Consider the following 22,547-nt stretch of genomic DNA (forward strand, 5'->3'; position numbering starts at 1 on the left):
AGCTCAGGTTCAGACAGAGAGGAGGAAGGAGCTGTGGCTTGACTGGCCCCAGGAAGTGTGGAGTTGGGGCCTGGGGAGGCCAAGGAGGGCTGGCCAGGCCTTCTGTGGGGGTGGCAGCCAGAGTCGGAGCTGAATCCCCAGCTTGCTGGCCCAGAAAGGCAGCAGCTCACGGGAGTTGGTGATAAAGCAGGCCCAGCAAATTGGACAAGGTGTCAGGTTGACTATGAAATATGATGGATTAACAGCCGAGGCTGGTGGTGTGACCTGCTTTCAGACACTTCATTTAGAAGTTATCATACTGCTGGATGCTTCCTATAATTTGTGATGATGCTGATTGTGATAAATCGTGAGTTTCTGGCACACTCCCCCAGCCCGCTCCAATGGCTGAGCAGAGAAAATGTGCAGTTCTGTGGGAACATTCATGCCACGAATGAGAGCGAGGATCTGGCCGTAACCACAGAATGCCCAGTCAGTGAACAAAGTAATTAAATTAAGCTAATTAAATCACAATAAAAATAATTTTAATTTAATTAATTTCTCTGCGCTGATTGAACATTATGTTGCAACCAGGAGATTCTCTGAGCACTAATAGAATTTAGGAGCTGGAGCAGCGAAGTGGTGGTCACTGGTGTGATACGTGGGTTATTGTTGAGGGAATGAAATTAAATATGTCTAATGAGATGCCGAAATGTTGACGGAGCCACAAATACAAAATGCTTTTGGAATGAAGATAATGGGATCTTTTCCTCTCTCGGCTTTCTGTGCTAACTGGGGCAATAAACGTCAAAATTGGTAATAATTTTAAAGGTCTAGATAAATTAGATGGTGCACAATTGCGTCACTTGTTGGAGTCGGTGGGAAACCTCAGTAGTGAGAAGTGCTGGGGACAATTCCCTGTGTCGCCCCCTACCCCCAAGTCCCTGGTATTTAAGAAAGGGTCTAGAAGCATTTGAACTGGAATCCCATGGGGTCCTGAGTTAAGGACTAAACAAGTGGCAATGGGTTTTTAACAGCAGCATGAAAGACTGAGGGAGGTGTGTGTGCGTGCGCTCTGCGTCTGACTCTTCGCAGCCCCATGGACTGTAGCCCACCAAGCTTCTCTGTCCATGGGATTCACCGGGCAAGTACACTGGAGTGGGTTGTCATTTCCTTCTCCAGGAGATCTTCCACACCCAGGGACTGAACCCGTGTCACTTGTGTCTCTTGTATTGGCAGGCAGATTCTTAACCACTGGCGCCGCCTGGGAAGTCCTAGGGAGGCATAGAGAAGGAGTTTCTATCTGCTAATAACCAGTTACTTCTTGAAAAATGAGAGCCATGTGTCCCTCCCCCCACACCCCACCTTATCCCCAGGCTAAGCAGAGAGCCTTACACTAGCTGGTACTACAATATTTATTATGAAATTATATTATTGAGTCCTCAAGGAATTTCTTCCTTTAGAACTTGAAAAATCAGGATGGATACTCTTATTCTGGGCTTGCTCAGACATGGTTCAGTTCCTAAGCAGGGGGATACTCACACAAGGTGACCTCTCAACGTCACCTCCCTGAGACTTATTTTGTCCTGTAAGCAGACCTGGAATCCTGAGAGTGTGTTAGCAGGCGCTCAAGTAATTACAAAACTGTCACTTTCTAGGAGTCCTCTGCTTCTGATCACAATATTATTTATCATGCACGGTATTTTAATTAATATTTTGTGTGCGTGCCAGCATTTGAACTGGACCTCCTTGTGACTGTTTGGGGCGCCGCGTTGTTTGTTGAGTGGAACTGCCTTCAGGATGCAGCTGGTTTCCCTCCCCAGCAGCCAGGAGGGCCAAGAGACCAAGCGGCAGGCATTTGCAAAAGCCTCTGTTAGCCTAGCCCGCTCGAGCTCCGTCCTAGATGCTTATCAGCTCATCAGCGAGGAGGAGCCCTTTCTTCATCCAGAGGGGAGGGATGGAGAGTCCCCCGGGAGGGCCCTGGATCCTGAATGAGGTACCACCAGGAGAGGGATGCAGAGATCAGCGGTGCTTGCGTGCTGCACGGCTGCCTCTGGAACCAGGGGTGTTCATGCGCCTTTGGAGAGTGAACTGGCACCTTTTCTGTTGTCTGTTGTCTCGTAATTGTGCAAACAGCGTGAAATCTAGGCTAGCGCAATGCTGCTGGTGCTGAGCTCCAGCTGGCCGTTCAGCTCGGCTCGCACGATAACCGAAGACGCCCCTGCTCCCCAAAACGTCCACCCGCAGGAGGTGTGGGCAGGTGGCTCTTCTTCCCGGCAGAGTTGCCCCTGAGGTTAGCACATAGCACTTTCCAGGAGGTGTCTGCTGTTCTGAAAAGAGAACTTCCCTGCTTGACCTGAGACCGTGCCAATCCTTTCCCCACCTCCGTGGGGACCCCTCCCCCGCCCAGTACTTCCTGAGTACCTCCCTCCCTTACAGGTTCACAGGTGCAGAAGGACATCCTCACCTACCAGAAGGGACAGACGGTATGGATGGTACAAGTGGACTCCTCCATTTTTCTAGAACATTTTCCCCTTTCCAGAACCTGATTTTAGAAAGAGGCTACCCACCAACATGAAGCTTCATATCTGGGTCTTGCTAGTGAGAATTAAAACCCTAAAATCGGGAGTTTCCTGGTGGTTCAGTGGTTAAGACTCCTCCTTCCAGTGCAGGGGTGGGAGGAGTTCAATTCCTGGTCAGGGAGCTAAGATCCTACATGCCTCTCTGCCAAAAAACCAAAAATATAAAAAAGAAAACCAGAAGCAAATTGTAACAAACTCAATAAAGACTTAAAAAAAAAAAAAACCCTAAAATTGGCTTGAGCCCCTTTCCCTCACTGTTATAGATTCCTAAGATCTAGTTCTATTGCTCTCACATTTTCTTATGTTTCAAATAATACTATCTAACTTTTCTTTGAGGTCAAAGTGATACCTACCAATGCGCTAAGCTCTTTATCAGCATCTTTAGTCTCACAGCAGCTCTGTCAGGTAGGTGCTGCTTTTATTTCCTTCTTGTAAATGAGGAAATGGTAGCTTTTGAAGTCCAATAACTCACCCCACCTCACAGCTAGTAAGTAGCAAAGCTGCTATTGGAATCAAGGTCCTCTTTTCAAAATCCCTCCTCTTCACCGTCCACTGCCTCGGAAATGAATCCACGAATGAGATATATTTTGTCCTTGTCCTTCCACCTTCCTTCCCAGCACAGAGCTGCCGAGAATACACAAGTGGTTCATCTGTGCCCAACTCCACAATCTTCCCCAAATCTGATTTCGCAGCCTGAAAAGCTATTTTACAGAATGAAGATTTTGGACCAACTAACAATGTTAGGAAACTTTTTTATTCTCTTACAAAGTAAACTGGCACTTGCATCTATATTGGCCCAAGGATTCTGTTACAGGAAGAAATCTCTTGAAAGGATTTGACTCTCAGACCCTTAGAAGTCTTGAACGCAGGCCCTGAAAGCCAGCCCAGTTCCTGCACGTGCCCGGTGGCTGTGGTGCTTGGTGAGGTGGACCCTGCTTCTGAGTTGACTGGCCTGTGCCAGCCGTGGGCACTGGACCAGCCTGCCCATCTCCACTACCTGCCTGGAGAGTTCTTTCTTGAGTTCCCTCTCTTTGATCTCACTTTCTCTCTCCCTCTGTTTTTTTTTTTTTCTCTTCTTATTTTTGTCTCTGAATCGACTTTGTCAACTCCCACCCCCATTTCTGTGCCAGCCCCTCACTCTCTGTCATTTTGACGGTGCCTTTGGCCCTGTTCTCCACTGTTCAAGTGGCCTTTGCCTACTTCCTAATTCTCTGCTGAAAACAAAGAATAACAGAAAATCCCAGAAGAGGAAATATTTACCAGTTCTGAAATGGCTTGAATTAATGAAATAATGTTTGAGGGCATTGAGATTGAACCAGTGTAATTGTAGGTTGCAAAGTATAATAGTTGCTCATGCAGGGTTATCATTTTGTGCTACTTTACTTTCAGGTTTTTGTTAATCCAGTGGGTTTGTTGGAATTAGAGGGTTGCTGTGGAAAAAAAAAAAAAGAAGAAGAAGAAGGCTAAGCAACCTGCTGTTGGGAGAACAGCTTTGTCAAGCTAGCAGGTAGCTGCACGCTTAGCCTTTATCCGGCACACAATGAGGACAATCTCTGGGCCTCGAGAAAGAGTATTGAACTGTCGACGCAGGACGTTTTTGTTGAAAGTCATCCTTTTGATTTCATCTTCCCAGACTAATGTAACAAAAACAGCCATTATAGGACACATTCATCTCAGTTTGATGGGGAGCGTGGAGAAGCCCCAGCGATGCCTTCGGTCATGAAGGTTATCCAGCTGCCGGAAGTGACTGAGAAGATGACTGTGGATCCTGAGGTTGTCAGCATCTCACCGGATCCAGGCGGGTGGCTGTCACTGGAGCAGGCCCACCGGACACACGGTAGAAACACATTCTGCTATTAGGAGGATATTTAACTTCTCAAACATTGCAAATTTCAGCCACAAAGCCCCTTTTCTCTAACGAGCAAAACTTTGAGGGGTTATCTCTAAGGAAGAAGAAAGGAAAACAAAGTGGAAGAAACTTGAACTTATTTTTCCTGAGCCGATGGCTGTGTTCATGGAAACAGAAGTGGAGGTAGGAACCAGCCCTGGTCAGAAGCGACCAGGTCAGCTTTGCCCACTCCCCATGTTCTCGAATTCCATACTCTGACTCTTCCAATTTCTGACCTTGATGCGGACCAACTGCAAAGAAAAAGAGCTTCATGTAACTTGAGAATTTAAGAGTTTTCTCACAAACAATAATGAAGCTCAAGGAAGTTAGGCTGTTCTGGCATTTGGGACATCCAAACTTACTAAACCTTCTGATTTCTTTAACTGGTTGTAGCTTTCCAAGTTTGCTGTGACACGGTAAACACGACTGCCAATATTTATGTGTGTGGTTGCTACGGTGCTCTTTTCCAGTCCCTTGCTGAAGTAAAAGGACCGCTCTGTTGTTGTTTAGTGGCTAAGTTGTGTCTGACTCTGCAACCTCATGGCCTGTAGCCCGCCAGGCTTCTCTGTCCATGGAATTTCCCAGGCAAGAATACTGCCGTGGGTTGCTGTGACCTTCTCCAGGGGGTCTTCCTGACCCAGGGACTGAAACTGCATCTCTTGTGTCTCTTGCATTGGCAGGCAGATTCTTTACTGCTGAGCCACGTGGGAAGCCCCGAAAGGAGCTTACTCTCCATTGATTACACTCTGCCATGAGTTTTGTGTGTGCGTGCTAAGTTGCTTCAGTCGTGTCCGACTCTTTGTGACCCCATAGGTAGCATTTTCTGGGTGTTAGAATGAGACAGGTGAGTAATTGCAGATTGAATTTGAAACACATATAAACATAATTCCTCAGACTGTACAAAGCATGACCTGAAATTTCTTTGAGACTGAAAAGGCTCATGTCTCATTCTTTTAATAATTACTGTTGAATTCATTGTATGTTATACTTTTTGTTTGATGCTGTATTCATCGAGTAAGCTGTCACTGAGCACTCACTGCAAACCAGGATTCATGTGTTGAATTCTGGGAGTTCACACACACAGGGCAGTCCCTGCCCTCAGGCCAGTTACACTCTAAGGTGTAACTAAGGTGCTTCTAAGACCAGAGGAATGGTTGCATTGTAGTATGATAAGGTGACCAGGGGACAGGAGGAGCCAGGAGGGGAGCTGTAGGTCCAGTCATGTGTGTATGTGTGTATGCATGCTCATAGCTTTTAGAAATGCATTGTTTAGAAGTAGGCTTCCTGGTGATGATGTGTAAAATAAATCTGAAAGGATAACTGGACTTGAGATAATAAAAGGGAAAAGGATTTCATTCTAGATAAGAAAGAGCAAGTGGCATTCAAGAGCTACAAATTACTTTGTTAATGAGAGCTACCCTTACTTGGGGTTATGGTGATGGATGGGAATGACTAAGTTGGCAGTGCTCTTTTGTTTCATTCCAAGGGGTTTATTTTTGGAAGGAAGGAAGAGGAGAGAAATGGGGGATGGAGGAAGGGAGGGGAAAAGGAAGGAGGAAATGGCAATAGAAGTATTAAAGAATAAGAAAGGACCTAAGGCTTATTTTCTGCTTATGCTTGGTGATTTTTTGTTAAGTCCATTATGTCTTTTGATGTTTAATCTGAAGTCGGTTTCTTCATTTATGACAAAGATCGATCCCTCGCTCACCAATGGTCCCATGAGATGCAGGTATGGGTACTGAGCACACTCCAGGCACAGCGTTGATGTTCTGTTAACAGTGGTCATTATGATGATGAGAGTGGAGGATGGGTTGCAGGGGGCGGGATCTGGAGCAGTAAAGAGGCTGGGGAAAATGATGGCAGCCTGACATGGGCTGGAGAGGCAGCCGGTGATGTGAAAGATACTTGGGGAGGCAGAATCCGGTGGGGGAGGGGGTGGCACAACTGGTGACCAAGGGTGTCCTGGGGGGAGAGAGGAGAGTCAGAAATGCTTCTAGGCTGCTTCTGGTTGAGTGCATGGGGGTCTTTCTACTGAGACGGGCACAGCGGGAGCATCAGGCCACATCCACAAAGCGAAAGACCACAAACACCCAAACCCAGACACGTCCTCGGTCTGTAGAGCTTGTCTTCAAAACTCGACTCAAATCAGGAGCATGTGAGGCAGTGTGTGGGCTGGTGGGTGGGATGCAGAGACATCTGAGTGGGGTGGGGATGCTCAGCAGTTCCTCCCAGGTGACCCCCCCTCAAGGCCGTGCAAACACCTGCACCTCCTCCTCTTGGGCCTGCATCTCTCCAGCTCCCTGGCCACCTGAAAGAATCAAGCCTTTCTCTCTCCCAGCTCCCATCAGCCCAGGTTTATCACCTGGTCATGTAACCTGTGATGCTGGTGAGCTCTGATCCTCCCTACACACCGCCCCAGCATCATTGCATATAAACCTGTTGCTGGGGGGCAAAAAAAAAAAAAGTTAGGAATCCTGCTTCTTTGTATTCTAGCCAAAGCAATAAAATATATTCCCAATACTAATACCGCAATTTAAATTTATTATCTTTGTGCTTTACAGTATCCATAGCAGTAAAATCTATGCCCAAGAGTACCATTACAATTTCCAGCTACTTAAGGAATTATTTTTGTTTACGTTTTAAAGCCACAGCAGTAAAATTTAACACCAACAATAATAATACAACTTTGTCTGCCCCTAAAATATGCCATAAATGATCATTGGGAGGAGACTGTCAGAAAACATGTAAATGTTTCCAGGAGAAGCAGACTTTTCCATGGTGAGGCCCAGATTCTTAACAGTGTAGAAAAGCACAGTCCTTTCCAATTAGCCAACAGTCTGGTTGAGCCTGGGCTTCCCTGGTGGCACTAGGGGTAGAGAATTCGCCTGCCAATTCAGGAGGCATAAGAGATGCAGGTCCAGTCCCTGGGTGGGGAAGATCCCCTGAAGGAAGACACTCCAGTATTCTTGTCTGGAGAATTCCATGGACAGAGCAGCCTGGCAGGTTGCAGTCCATGGGGTCGCAAAGAGTCGGACATAACGGAGTGACTGAGCGCAGCACACTGGTTGAATCTACCTCCTAAGTGTTTCTTGCTGCTGCTGCTGCTAAGTTGCTTCAGTCCTGTCCGACTCTGTGTGACCCCCTAGACGGCAGCCCGCCAGGCTCCCCCGTCCCTGGGATTCTCCAGGCAAGAACACTGGAGTGAGTTGCCATTTCCTTCTCCAATGCATGAAAGTGAAAAGTGAAAGTGAAGTCACGCAGTCGTGTCCGACTCTTTGCAACCCCATGGGCTGCATCCTACCAGGCTCCTCTGTCAATGGGATTTTCCAGGTGAGAGTACTGGAGTGAGGTGCCATCGCCTTCTCTGACCATCTCTGATCAGCCCATTTCTTTCTTCTCACCGCCCCTGGAGCTACGGGCAACACGGTCACGTAGGGAACCCTCTAGACTGCCTGGGGGAAACGTGAGTCTCACTGTCCATCCTCCCCGTCTCCAATCGGTTATCTGGACAACAGCTTGGATGACGTTTTCAAAGCACAAGTCTTGCCAGTTTCTAAGAAAACACGTGGGCAGAAGACAAGTTCTGTGATTCTGCAAAGATGCAATCAGTCAAATGCAAAATGTGGGTGTCTGAACGGGGCAAGGGACCTGGTTTTCCTAACAGGTCAATGGCCTGAAAGAGAGAGAGAGGATGACGAGAGGGGATTGGGATGGAAGCAAAGAGGTGTCAGAATGATCAGTACAGGACTTCCTTGGAGGTCCATGGGGTGGGATTCCGTGCTCCCAACGCAGGGGGCCCAGGTTCAAACCTTGGTCAGGGAACTAGAGCCCACATGCCACAGCTAAGAGTTCACATCCTACAACTAAAGATCCCCTGTGCCACATTTAAGACCTGATGCAGGCAGTAAAAAAAGAATGATCAACACATGACCCAGCATTATCTATGGGAGGAGTGTGACTCCTGATTCCAACAAGCCTCCTGTACGAAGACCTTCTGGAGAAAATCAGGGGTGTCAGACCACAGCACAGGTATTAAGTGAAACTAAAGAACTGTGTTCATTTTGCTGGCATGTCCTTTTGTTCCTAATGCAGAGCCTCCATTGGTTAGAGCTCCGTCCTAGGGTATTTATAGAGGAAGTGACATGATGTCTTGTGTTTGTTTTAAAATACCACAGCCGTCTCCTTCCCCAAAGTGGACGGGTGGTGTGGGTAGATGAGAATCAAAGTAATTCTTGATGCTGGGGAAAGGTGATGTGGGGTTCATTATATATTCCATCTCCCAGGTGGTGCTAGTGGTAAAGAACCTGCCTGCCAGTGCAGGAAACATAATGAGATTCGGGTTCAGTCACTGGCTTGGGAAGATCCCTTGGAGAAGGGAATGGCAACCCACTCCAGTATTCTTGCCTGGAGAAGTCCATGGACAGAGGAGCCTGGTGGGCTATAGTCCATGAGGTCACAAAGAGTCGGACACTACTGAAGCGACTTAGCATACAGCGTACACTGCCTTTGTGTTAGGGACATAGCATAAACAAAAACAAAAATTCAAGTGAAGAGGCCAGATGAAGCACTGGTTGTTTTCAAGAGTACCTGATTTATTCAACAAAGATGTTTTTCCATCACCTACTTACTTCAGTTCAACAGATTTTTTTTTTTAAACAAACACCTACTTCATACAGAATTGAATACGACACAGCTTCTGCCCCTCAGAAGCTTACCATCTGGTTGAGGAGGAGAGACTTAAATTTGCAAAAAGAAACTAATACTAATACTAATAGTCATACTCATACTAACACCAAGAGCTAAATTGACAATATGCAAAACAGTCAAAAACTATCACAAACAAAGTCAAGGTGCAGAACTCTGTGTCTGGTATGCTACTTTTTGAATATATAAAGAGAAAAATAAGAACTGCTAGTTTTATTTGCTTATGTGTAGGTATAGAAAAAGTCAGGAAGGACATATAAGCAACTATAAAAAATCAATACCTATTTAGGAGAAGACAGGGAAAAGGTTTTGCTCATGTGTGCGTGCGTGCTACATCACTTTAGTCAGGTCCGACTCTTTGCACCCCGATGGGCTGTAGCCCAACTAGGTTCCTCTGTCCATGGAGATTCTTCAGGCAAGAACACTGAAGTAAGTCGCCATACCAGGGGATCTTACTGACCCAGGAATCAGACCCGAGTCTCTTATGTCTCCTGCATTGACAGGTGGGTTCCTTACCACTAGCACCACCTGGGAAGCCCACATCGTCTCATACTTTCTGGTTTTTGAAGACATGTGAATGTATTGCATATACAAAGTTTAAAATAAAAAGTAAAAGAAGCTCTCAGCTCCTCCTCCACATCAGACCATGTCTTTCCTCCATTAAAAACACTTTGGGAATTCCATGGTGGTCCAGATAGGATTCAGCGCTTTCATTGCTGTGGCCCGCATTGGATCCCTGGTCGGGGAACCAAGATCCTGCTATCTGTGCAGAGTGGCAACAAAACAAAACAAAACAAAAAGCTGTCAGATCCTGTAGTCCTTGGTGTATGCTACGCAGTCCTTTCGGTGGCTTTTCAGATGCCCATGGTCTGGCTTCTACATCTCGTGCCTGTCACACAGATGCTGCAGGCTCCCAGCTCAGCCCAGCACGCTTGGATGTGCAAAACCAAAAAACTCTTTTCTCCGCCTGGTTCATCTTCACTTCTGTCTGGCCTGACCAAGGCCCGATCATTCAGGTTTCCCTGAGATGCTGTATTCTCAAAGCAGCTCATTCAGCAACTTGCTTTAGATCCCATACATCTCTATTCTGCTAAGAAAATGTGTGGTGTTTGGAAATAATTGTCTCCTTTCATCTTTTATGTTACATGTGAGCTCATTCGTGTCTGACTCTCTGTGATCCCATGGACTGTATCCCGCCAGGATCTCCTGTCCATATAATTTTCTGGGTAAAAATACTGGAGTGGGTTGCCATTTCCTACTCTAGGGGATCTTCCCAACCCAGGGATTGAACCCATGTCGCTTGTGTCTCCTGCATTGGCAGGTGGATTCTTTACCATTAGCTCTACCTGGAAAGTCCCATTGGTGAATAATTGACCCCTTTCATCTTTTATATTCTGTAAGCTAGTCTCATGATCTCCTGTGTTCCATCACATATTTCCAAGCCTCCTGTTTTTTTTTGTTTTGTTTGTTTTTATCTACTTATTATTTGGCTGTGTTGAGTTTTGTGTTGATTCTAGCTGTGGTGCACAGGTCCAGTTGGCCCATGGCATGTGGAATCCCAGTTCCTGGATCAGGGATCAAATCCATGCTGCCTGCATTAGAAGGTGGGCTCTCAATCACAGGACCACCAGTGAAGTCCCTCCAAGCCTCCTGTTTAGTTGGATATAGAATGTTTCAGAGAAGGGGCCACAGTTATAGAAAATAAAGACACGGCCAGCTAGCATGTTTGTATAGAAAAAGATAGAGTTTCCATGAGGAGGAAGGTGGAAACTGTTCGAATGAGCAGAGAGGAAGGGGCATAAAACACAAAGCAAGAGGCAGCTAAAGGACACTTTCTGCAGCAGAGGTCTTCCTTGAATCAAGGTAATGGAAGGCCAAGAGAGGAAACACCCAAGAGAGGAAAGTTGTTGGGGGGAAAATGCATGCAGAGAAAAGTCTTATAGTTTATTAGACAAGGAGCAGGGACCATCCAGGGCAGGGGGTGTTGATGCACGGTTTTGGAGGTCTGCGAACTTCTAGCAACTGCACAGAAACTTCCATAGAGATCTTTATGGTGCATTTTGTTGTTGTTGTTGAGTGAACTTCATAGCTTTTTTTAAAAATTTTCTGAAAACCTAGAGATTTAGTGAAGTGAAAGTCGCTCAGTCATGTCTGACTCTGTGACCCCATGGATTGTAGCCTGAAAGTGTCCTCTGTCCATGGGATTCTCCAGGCAGGAATACTGGAGTGGGTAGCCTATCCCTCCTCCAGGGGAATCTTCCCAACCCAGGGATTGAACTGAAGTCTCACGAATTGCAGGCAGATTCCTTACCATCTGAGCCACCAGGGAAGCAGAGATTTAAGATGGATTAAAAGGACATCTCCGGTGGTCCAGTGGTTAAGAATCTGCCTGCCAATTCACAGGACATGGGTTCAATCCCTAACGCTGGAAGATTCCACATGCAGAGCCTGTTCTCTAAAGCCCACAGGCCACTACTGATCCCTTGTGCTCTAGAGCTGGTGCTCTGCAACAAGAGAACCCATTGCAATAAGGCCAAGCACCATAACTAGAGAGTAGCCCCTGTTCGCCTCGACTAGAGAAAACCTGCACAAAGCAACGAAGACCCAGCACAGCAAAAAATAAATTAAAACAAAAAGAAGGACTAAAGATCTTTTTAGCCTTAGAGGAACCAGCTGAACTGAGAAGAGAAAATCATGGCACCATGAATGCAGGCTGGCCATCTGGGAGAACCAGGAGGCAGATGTGGGGAGAGGTTCACAGAAAAAGGTGCAGCCAATGGGAGGAGGGCCATGTGGTCAGTGAAGGTCATGGAAGGAGGAGCCCTATTGCCGCTGGGATTGTGAGCACATTGCTTGCCTCACTGAGCCCACTTCCACCGCTGGAAAGGTGGGTGAGTATTACTAAAACACCTTCTCGTCTCCCTCACAAGGGAGTCATGAGGGGCTAAGAAACATTCCTAACATCTGGAAAGCTGTGGGCTTTTTTCTTTATTTGTTTTTTATGCAATTTCCCTTATATTTAATGTAAAAATAACTGCATGCTAAGTCACTTCAGTCATGTCCGACTCTTTGTGACCTCATGGGCTGTAGCCCACCAAGCTCTTCTGTCTGTGGGATCCTCCAGGCAAAAATACTGGAGTGGGTTGCCATGCCCTCCTCCAGGGGATCTTCCTGACTCAGGGATCGAACCCGTGTCTCTTACGTCTTTACCAGTGCCACCTGGAACAACAGCTCCACTGAATGGTGGGGAGGGGGAGGTCCTTAGCCTCTCATGGACCTTCTGGGACTAGGAAGAAGGATTTACAGTGTCTCCCCAGACTACAGTCTTTTCCCATTTAGTTAATATATGGTCAGTTTGGAATGGCCTTTGGTTTTTTCCTGTAAAGTTCTGGGTATGGACATCAACCCGGGGGCTCCACATTCCAGAGCAGTTTTGTACAGCCTGGGCTATTGTCCTGTCTGCCTCCCACTGGCTGGGCCCTGGACCTTACTTCACCCTGCACCCTGGGCCTCTCAGCTATGAAAGGGCAGTGACAGCTGTCCTGAGCTCATGGGACGAGGTGAGGATCAGCTGGTGGGACAGACGTGGAGCCCTGGGCAAGGACCCGTCGGTGAAGCTGCTCTGAGCTAGGCTCGTCTGAGTGGCAGGAGGCGGACAAGCCTCGTCTCAGCCCCTCGTGAGGCTCTGCCTCAGCGACTTCTCTAGAGTTGCCCAGTGTGGGGGTCTCCGGGGATGCCTGCTCAGCCACGGAGGGGGGCATCTTTGTCTATTGCTTCTCCCATATTTAGCAGCTGGACACTCCACTGCCTGTTCAAGGCTCCTGAGTTCAAGCCAGAAGATGCCCTTTCAAGCCTACTCTGCCTCCCCACAACTTTGATTATGAACAAGGTACTTTCCGTCACTGAGCCTTTATGACCTCACTTCTATTCTGAGTGTTCAGGCTGTTGAGAAGGTGCAATCGTCTCCTTGGGGTGCAAAGTACCACAGACCAGTGTGTGCTAAGTTGCTTCAGTCATGTCTGACTCTGTGTGACCCTATGGTGGACCCTCTATGTGACCGCCAGGCTCCTCTGTCCCTGGGATTCTCTAGGCAAGAATACTGGAGTGGGTTGCCATGCCGTCCCTTCAGGGGATCTTCCCGACCCAGGGCTCGAACCTCAGTCTCTTGCATCTCCTGCATTGGCAGGTGGGTTCTCTACCACTAGCACCACCTGGGAGGGGCGTAAACAGCACGGAAATATTCTCTCACAGTTCTGGAGTCCGGACGCCCGAGATCAAAGTGTCTGCAGGCTTGTTTTCTCCTGAGGCCTCTTCCCCAGGCTTGTGGGGCCATCTTCTCCCTGTGTCTTCACATGGCCTTCCCTTGACCCGTGTCCTGATCTCTTCTGATAAGGATGCCAGTCAGACTGGATTAGGATCCACCCCCTACAACCTTATTTTAACTACCTCTTTAAAAACTGTGTCTCTAAATACAGTCATATTTTGAGGTACTGAGAGCTAGGACTTCAATATAGGAATTTTAGAGGGTGTGGGGGCACTCTTCGGCTCATAAGTTAAGGGAGAAACTGTGTATTGAAACTTGGCATAAAGCAGCCACTTGATTAGTGCTAGTTTGGTATGTTGATGTGTTTTCAGAGTCACTATCACCAAAAAGAACACAAATAACAAATGTTGGTGAGGACGTGGAGTAAAGGGAGAGCTTGGGCACTGCTGGTGGGAATGTAAATTGGTGCAGCCACTGAGGAAAACAGCATGGATGTTTTTCAAAAAATTAAAAATAGAACCACCTATAATAGAAAAAACAAAAACACCAATTCAAAAAGATACATGCACCCCAACATCTGTAGCAGTGTTGTTTACAATAGGCAAGATATGGAAGCAACTGAAGTGTCCATCAACAGATGAATGGATAAAGATGTGGTGTATATATATATTTATATATATATGTATGTGGTTCATGCATATATATATATTTATAATGGAATACTACTCAGCCATAAAAAGAATGAGATTTTGCCATTTGCAGCAACAAATGGATGGACTTGGAGGGTATTATGCTAAGTGAAATAAGACATAGAAAGGCAAATACTGTGTGATATCACTTATATGTAGAATCTAAAAATACAGCAAACTAGTGAATGTAACAAAAAAGAAGCAGATTCATAGATACAGAGAGCAAACTAGTGGCTACCAGTGGGGAGAGGGAAGGGCAATACAGGAGTCAGGAACTAAGAGATACAAACTATTGGGTATAAAATGAGCTACAGGGGTGTATTGTAAAATATGAAGAATATAGTCAATATTTTATAATAACTATGAAAGTGAAAGTCGCTCAGTCATGTCCGACTCTTTGCGACCCCGTGGACTATACAGTCCATGGAATTCTCCAGGCCAGTACACTGGAGTGGGTAGCCTTTCCCTTCTCCAGGGAATCTTCCCAATCCAGGGATCGAACCCAGGTCTCCTGCATTGCAGGCAGATTCTTTACCAGCTGAGCCACAAGGGAAACCCATGAAAGGGAAGCTTATAATAACTATAAATGGAGTATAGTATTTTAAAATTGTGAATCACTATATTGTATACCTGTAACATATAGTATTGTACAGCAGCTATGTGGCGCAGTGGTAAAGAACCTGCCTGCCAATGCAGGAGACAGACGTTCTATCCCTGGGTAGGGAAGATCCCCTGGAGGAGAAAATAAGAAGCTGGCGGATTACAGTCCATGAGGTTGCAAAGAGTTGGACCCAACTGAGCACACAGGCACACATACTTCAATATAAAAAGGAAAAAGAGGTTGATGTGTGTGTCTGCGCTCTATTTTGTTGAGGTGACTTACGGTTCATGAACAGGTATGACGGCGGCTCTAAGCTGAACCGGCCTTGGGCTTCATTTCCGTCTAGCTCATGCCCAGCCTGGCTGCCTGCTGCGCCACCTCTGGAGAGAGGCACCAGAGGGCAGAACTGAGAATTTTTTTTTTGGCTGTGATGCTGCTGAATCAAAAATGAACTTGGTAAGTGTCCTCAGGCCACGTAGCATTAGGGGCTTCAGGACATCGTCCATCTGCCGTCGTACTGGTCGCAAGCCCTATGTCACTGGGGCACAGGTTCACAACGGTCACGTTAAGAATGAAGAAAGGACTTCTCTGGTGGTCTGGTGGCTAAGACTCCATGCTCCCAATGCAGGGAGCCTGGATTCAATCCCTGGTCAGGGAACTGGATTCCACATGCCATAACTAAAGATCCTGGGTGCTGCCACTAAAACCTGGTGCAGCCAAAAAAACAAAAAGAATGAAGGAAAATCCATCCTGAGCCATTGAGGTTACTGGTGACATCTTTACAAAATAGCCTTTCAGTGTTTGTTCAGGTAACACAAAAACAAACAAAGACCAGTGGTAACAACAATCACAAAAATGATGAAAGAGGGAGAGGGAGCTGCCTGGTCCCAAAGACGAGAAAAGCAGAAGTCTCTGGGAAATTTCTGTCCATCCCTGCTTCTGTCCCAGGACAGGGCAGCAGCAGCTCTGGCTTTGGGCTTTACCTCTCTCTTTTCTCAAATTTCCTGTTCCTAGTTTCCCACATCCCATAAATGTCATCACCCTCCATGGATTCCTCCGTGGCTCTCTGTCACTCAGAGATGTCCTGCTGGCCAGGGTTCATGGCTCTGGGTAAGACCTGCCAGTTGGAAACCAGTCAGTCCTAAGGGATATCAACCCTGAATATTCAATTCATTGGAAAGACTGACGCTCGAGCTGAAGCTCCAATACTTTGGCCACCTGATGTGAAGAGCCAACTCATTGGAAAAGGCCCTGATGCTGGGAAAGATTGAAGGTAAAAGGGGAGTGGGGTGACAGATGGATAGATAGCATCACCAATGCAATGGACATGAGTCTGAGCAAACTCTAGGGAGGCAGTGAAGGATATAGGGAAGCCTGGTGTGCTGCAATCCGTGGGATCACAGAGATGAACATGACTTAGTGTTCTAAACAACAAGAATGCTTCCTTCCAGAGAGAAGCAGGCAGAGGCTTTCAAGCCCATGAGCCGTTTGCCTGCAACCTTTGATCCCCTCTGTGCTCTCTTGGTTAATGGCAAATATCATTGTTCAAGAGACACACCACAGAGGTGAGTGTCCTCAGCTAAATGGGCTAAATGATGAAATGGAGGTGCAGATGTTTTTCTTGTACACAGCTCTGTCTATTCTAACAGCATAAATGATGAATTTGAGCCCCCCTCAAAATGAGCCCTGAAACCTCAATGGAGGTGAGAAAGAAAGAAAATTTTAATTCTAGATTTTGGGAAAACAAAAATTTCTGGTTGTAATTTTGGATCCCCTTGATGGATGGATTTGCTTCAGGTGGGGGATGTCAAAGGCTCAGGTGTGAGTGGCAGGGGGGAGGGCGGCCACAGCTGCAGTGCAGAGAGGCCAGATGGCTTGCCAGGAAGGAGAGAAAACTCGGGGAATTCTAATGATGAGCAGCCCTCAAAGAGCTTTCAGAGAGCGGCCAGACGTGCTGGGGAGCCTGGGAGCCATTGCAATTAACATCTAGAAACAATTGTGGGACATGCTTGCCTAAAATATAGACCTGGGCACACGCAGTGTTTGGAGCATGCACTCAGGGCAAACAATCAAAGTGGTCCGTGGATGTATGCAAATATGTACACATTACACACACACACACACACACACACACACACATATACACACATATATAGTACATGTTTGTTAAATGTATGTTGATTAGAAAAAAATCAAACGGGGAGGAGACTGGCAGATACCAGGTTTTCCAAGTCTTCATATTCGGTCCACTTCCCCACATTGCCACTGGGAACACGCCCCTGGCTGCCAATCTGGGTACGGACCAACTTCTTGCTGCACCCAGCCCAGCCCAGGTGTTCTCTCTACCTTTTGTGTGAGCTGTGCCACCGAGGAAAGGTGAGGCTGTCACTTTCTCAAGCTGCTGCTAGGCTCTCTCTTCCTGAGCTGAAAAGAGCCTAAGGTTTTTTGTTTTTGTTTTCCTATTAAATAGTATAAGACCACTTTAAATAGCCAGGTGAAGTGAAAATGTTAGTCACTCAGTCACGTCCGACTCTTTGCAACCCTGTGAACTGAAGCCCTCCAGGTTCTCTGTCCATGGGATTTCCCAAACAAGATACTGGAGTGGGTTGCCATTCCCTTCTCCAGGGGATCTTCCCAAAGCAAGGATCAAACATGGGTCTCCTACCTTGCAGGCAGATTCTTTACTGTCTGAGTTACCAGGGAAACCCAAGTAGCCAAGCGGTCATGGTCAGATGTTTTAGTATTTATGCAGACTTCATGGAAAGGAGCTCACAGTAGTCTCAGGAGTCTTACTAACCCTCAGGTTAGTGAGTGTGAGTGTGTGTGTGTGTGTGTGTGTAGGATGACAGGAAGTTGGGGAATAGGTTGGAAGGACAGCAGCATCTCATTTTAAAAAAACTGAGTGGAAATTCCCCAAAGGTCCAGTGGTTAGGACCTCTGTGCTTTCACTTCTCGGGGTGTAAGTTTGATCCTGGTCAGGGAACCAATGTTCCACAGGCCACAAGGTGCAGCCAAAAAAACCCCCCAAAAAACAAACAAACAAAAAAACAAGACAAGACTCTGAGCATCTGTGCTTTTGCATGGTTTCCAGTAAGAAAGTATCTGTATAGTGGACTTCCAGTTGAGTGCTCTCCTGAGGAGACAGACCACATGAGGAGGAAGGCGGCCAGTTCCCCTCTTTTGCTGGCCATGCTGAGGCTGTTCGTTGACAAGGATTTGAGAGGACAGGTAGAGAGGTGCTCGTCGCCCTGGGAGGATCTGCCTGCCAGCCCCAACCCACCCCCTACCTGCTTTTCACCTGTGCTGGTGTCATCTTCAAGCTGGACCACCCTCATCCTTGTCTAGTGAACTTATTTGACTCTGATCCCATAGCTGCAGGGCAGTGCCAGGATCCCCAGCCAAAGCCCACGTGACGAGAGCTGGGCTGCCCCGGGGGTGCTGGCCCCTGAGTGCAGGATGGGGCTGGGGCTTCTTCTCCGAGGCTTTTCAGGGCTGCCTGGCCTGGCTGCTGTCACACTTGGTAGCGCAGGAGATGGATGAGGGGACAAAAAGAATTCCTGCCAGGCTTGGGGTGTTACCGGAATTCTATTGACTGTCCCCGCATTTGGGTCTGTTCCTGGTCCTAGAGGAGAATCAGTAAACATAACCCCCCAAAGTCTCAGTGTGAAAAGGAAAAAACCCACAACATAGCAAGCTTTTCTTGGCAGCCTTTCACTTCACCCGTAGTACAGGTTTGCTGACTGTCTCATGTGGCTGCAGTTAAGTTGGTGCAGGTAGTCACTCCCTGGTGTGGCTGGAGAATCTGCCTGCTGTTTTCTTTTTCTGTCACCCCTGCCCCTCTCCCAGAGCTATTTGCTCCCAGGGAATCCTACAACACGCAATGAGGATAAGAAAAGAACACAGCCCACGGTGGTTTGGGAACACAGGGGACAGTCTAGTTGTTAAGCAGCCATGATCCTGGGCTTTGATAGGTGTGTCAATGACAAATGGGCGCTTGGCATGGGTGCTTGCCATCTACCTCTGCAAGGATTAAAACATGAGCTGCTGCAGCTGCTGAACTTCAACACCCCCCTGAATGGAGTTCAGGGTAGAGAGCAGAAATGAGGAACTCTGCTCAGGGAAAAAGTGGCAGGACAGGTTTTCAGATGGTCAGGTATATTCAGGAGCCAATTTTATGAGCCCAATTCTTGTATCTCCTCATATCTAGATAGCACTGTAATCCTTCATGTTGAGGACTGTTCCTCACGACTGGCAAAGCTTCACAAAACCAGTAGAAACCTTTTGGAGAAATATGTGCTTGATGCCATATACTCCCCCATCACCAAAATCTCATATAGATCTCCCCACCCACTGCCTCTTTGGAGCAGCTTCTCAGAGGTATCTGAAGTATCATCTCCCAGGCTGCAGTCCTCATTTTGTCCCAAATAAAACTAAATTCTCAACTCTCAAATTGTGCATTAAAAGTCCACAGGTGTGTGAGAATGGAGGTGACAAAATAGCAGAGATGGTGGAGAGCAGGTGGGGGACAACCGATGGCAGCATTTAAGAGCAAAATCCCCCGCTAAGGAGCTTGTAGGCAGACCAGGGTGTGGGCTCTGGGACGCATAGGACTCTGGCTGGTCTGTCCCTCTTGGCTCAGTGTGCCAGGCTGTCGGCCAGCGGTTACTGGGCGAGAGGAGCCTGGGCAGAGGATGAAGAGGAGAGGAAGCCATGTGGGCGAAGCTGAGCCAAGCAGAGAACGGGTGAGGGGTGAGAGAGGCCAGAAATCAGAAATGAGAGTGCAGGAGGGCGAATATGAGGAAGTGAAACCGTGGGGTTTGCAGAGAGGCATTGTGATTTTGGGGCAGGAGACCTGGGTCTCACCTCTGCCCTTTATGAGCTGGGGAGCTTTGCAAAAGGGACTTACCCTCTCTGAGCCTCCATTTTGCTACCTTGAAAATGGAGCCAATGATCATTTGCACCCCCTCTCCTTCAGAAGGCTTGTGTAAGAATTAAACGAAGACATGCAGGCTCTGTAAGACAAAACTCACGCTAACACACTCCTCAGCCAAACAGTTGGTTGGGTCAACAAATTGGGTTGAAGGAAGAACTAAATAGAAGCGTAGAAAACAGAACATAGAGAAAAGATGATTAATCCAAGTAAGCGGGAGGGAGCCAGGTGGACAATTAAGAAAGAACCAAATGGTGCTGATGCTGGTGGAGACACCAGATTCACTCGAAAATGCAGGAGTGACAGGGTCTATTGGTTGAACAGTGGCACCCATGTTTAAGAGACTAGTGTTGGCTACTGTGCAAGTGAGTGGAGGCAGCGACAGGAGGAGGCGAGCAACAGAGAAACCCCAGGGTGGAAGTGGTGAGAGAAAGTCAAGCAAGAGTTTGCCTGAGGGAGGCTGAAGGCAGAGGCAGGAGGTCGCGCACTGATGAACAGGTAGACAGCAGAGCCATTGTGGGTGGGGTACCGTGGACAGGCAGTTTGAGGCAGGGTACCTTAGTTGAAATTTGGGCTAGATGAAATCTTTATATCCAAAATGGCAATCTAAGGAATGGATGGGATCGTTTTGTTTCAGGAAAGAAAGTCTTCATTGATTTGTTCTGAATCCAATTATTTGGTTCAAACTGGAAGCTGAGTCATGTGTAAGGGAGAGTCCCATGTCTAATTCGAGAGAAAGGTCAAGCTTCTGTGATCCAATGCCATCAGAAGCAAAGGAAGAACCTCGGCAAGGAGGTGACAGCATTGTTCAGCCTTTCAGGAGGGGAGCCAGCGAAAATGGGGTGATTGTAGTTGAGTTAAGGGGTAAAAGTTGAGAGGCGGAGGACAACCAAGGTTGAAAGGGCTTCTCTGAGAGGCCCTTTTGTTCCTGGGCAAGACGTTGCTACTGCTGGGTTCAAGGGGAGAGGGAAGGATGATGGATTGCCAATGAACCTATGAAGAATGAGGCAAAGCAGCATGAAACCATTTGTTTGGGCTTTATAGATTTTCTAATAAAAACGTCAAGGTTTTTTCACACCATTTTGAAAATGTCATCAAATGCAAAACAGTCCTCCTTGTGCCAGTGACAAAGGCTGCATTTCCAATGGTAAATTCCATCCTGAGATGCAAGCACAAAGTTTCTCAGGTTTGCCTCCAAGTCAACCCAGGGGTCAGGTTTGGTCCAGGACCCTCCAGGGTGACCCTTCACAGTAACTGACCCCTCCCCATAGAGCCCAGAACTTTCCTGACCATGAAGTATTGGGGGAGGGAGTAAGGCTTAATGTTTGGGAACATCCCTGTGAACAGGTCCACTTCTGAGCTATATTTGGGGACTGAAGTGTGTATCTCTGAGTTATTTCTGACTCAGATTATTTCTGGTGTTGTCATTAAAAAAAAAAAAAATCTTTCAACGGACTTTCTTGTCTCTAGACTCCCCTCCTTGCCTCATACTCTTCCTAGAAATTATTATTTGCATTAATTATTATTATTTTAATGCATCTTTAATCAGGTGACATCCCAGCTCAAAGACTTTCAATGGTTCCCCTTTGCCTATTTTTGGTTTTCATTTTCATAACATTTTAAGGTTAACCTAAGAAATCCAAAGATATTATCATTATGAAGTTTAATCCACATTAGAATGATGAATGAGATATTTTATATCCTTTCTTTGTATTGAGCTTCAAACCCAGTGTGTGTTGTCCCATTATAGCCCAATCTCAGGGGGCACTAGTGGTAAAGAACCCTCCTGACAATGCAGGAGATATAAGAGACCCGGGTTCTATCCCTGGGTCAGGAAGATCCCTGGAGAAGGAAATAGCAACCCACTTCAGTATTCTTGTGTGGAGAATCCCATGGACTGAGAAGCCTGGTGGGCTACAGTCCGTACGGTTGCACAAAGTCAGACACAACTGAAGCAATGTAGCACACAGCACACACGCAATTTTAAAATTCAATTTTATCAGGTATATTTCATCTGTGTTTAGATTTCCTAGGCTGGACAGTTGTAAGAGAAGATCCACAAACCCAGTTGTCTAAACATGCCTCAAACATTTCCAATAACTGAATCAAACATCCAGTTTTAGAGATGAATTTACATTAGTTAAGTTTGAATCAAAGAACAGAAATCTCACCCTTTTTGCAGAGTAGCATCCCACGGTAAGGCTGCACTCACTCCTCTTTGCCTTTTATATCAGTTGCAAACTCCTGTGACCGGCTTTCTGTCCCTAACTCCTCTGTAGCCTTATCTCCTGCAGTTGCTGGGCATGGACCTCATACTCCAGCCAAGTTCGCCCGGCCTCTGTCCCACTCCTCCACATTCTCTACTCTCCACTGCAGGGCCTCTGCCGCCCCCTTCATCCAGGGCATTTTCCCTTCACACCATCTTTCCTATTAAACTCCTGCGGTTCCTTCCAGATTTATCTCAGAAGCCACTTCTTCCATGAAATCTGTCCTGATTTTCTGAACTGTGAGTCTGTCAACTGTGATTTCTCCTTCTTTTTTTATACTTCAAAGCACACTGGAGCCAGGACTTCCCTGGCATTCCAGTGATTAAGACAGTGCTTTCCACTGCAGGGGGTCATGGGTTCAATTCCTGGTTAGGGAACTAAGATCCCACACACATACTGTGATACATGGCCAAAAGTAAAAAAAAAAAAAAAAAAAAAAAAAATCTTTTAAAAAAGAACACTGGTGCCTCTAATTAATCCACGTTCTAATCCGAGACGCTCATCTCCTCAGCCCCACACATTTTCCAGCCCCTATACCCCATCACCTGCACTAAAGCCTCCTTGAGTTGCCTCCTCCTCATGGGCCACAAGGATTAGGGAAGAGCAAAAGCTTTCCATTTAGAGTCAGCCTCCTTTTGGGGTTCAT

At 46.9% G+C, this 22,547-nt stretch overlaps 1 pseudogene; it reads left to right on the plus strand.

Annotated features, from left to right (window-relative positions):
- Window positions 1-2,133: 2,133 nt before the first annotated feature.
- LOC120878805 overlaps window positions 2,134-22,547 on the plus strand; it is an 82,887-nt pseudogene continuing 62,473 nt past the window's right edge.

This window comes from Oryx dammah, unplaced genomic scaffold, assembly GCF_014754425.2.
Source record: "Oryx dammah isolate SB20612 unplaced genomic scaffold, SCBI_Odam_1.1 HiC_scaffold_19, whole genome shotgun sequence".
NCBI classification, from domain to species: Eukaryota; Metazoa; Chordata; class Mammalia; order Artiodactyla; family Bovidae; genus Oryx; species Oryx dammah.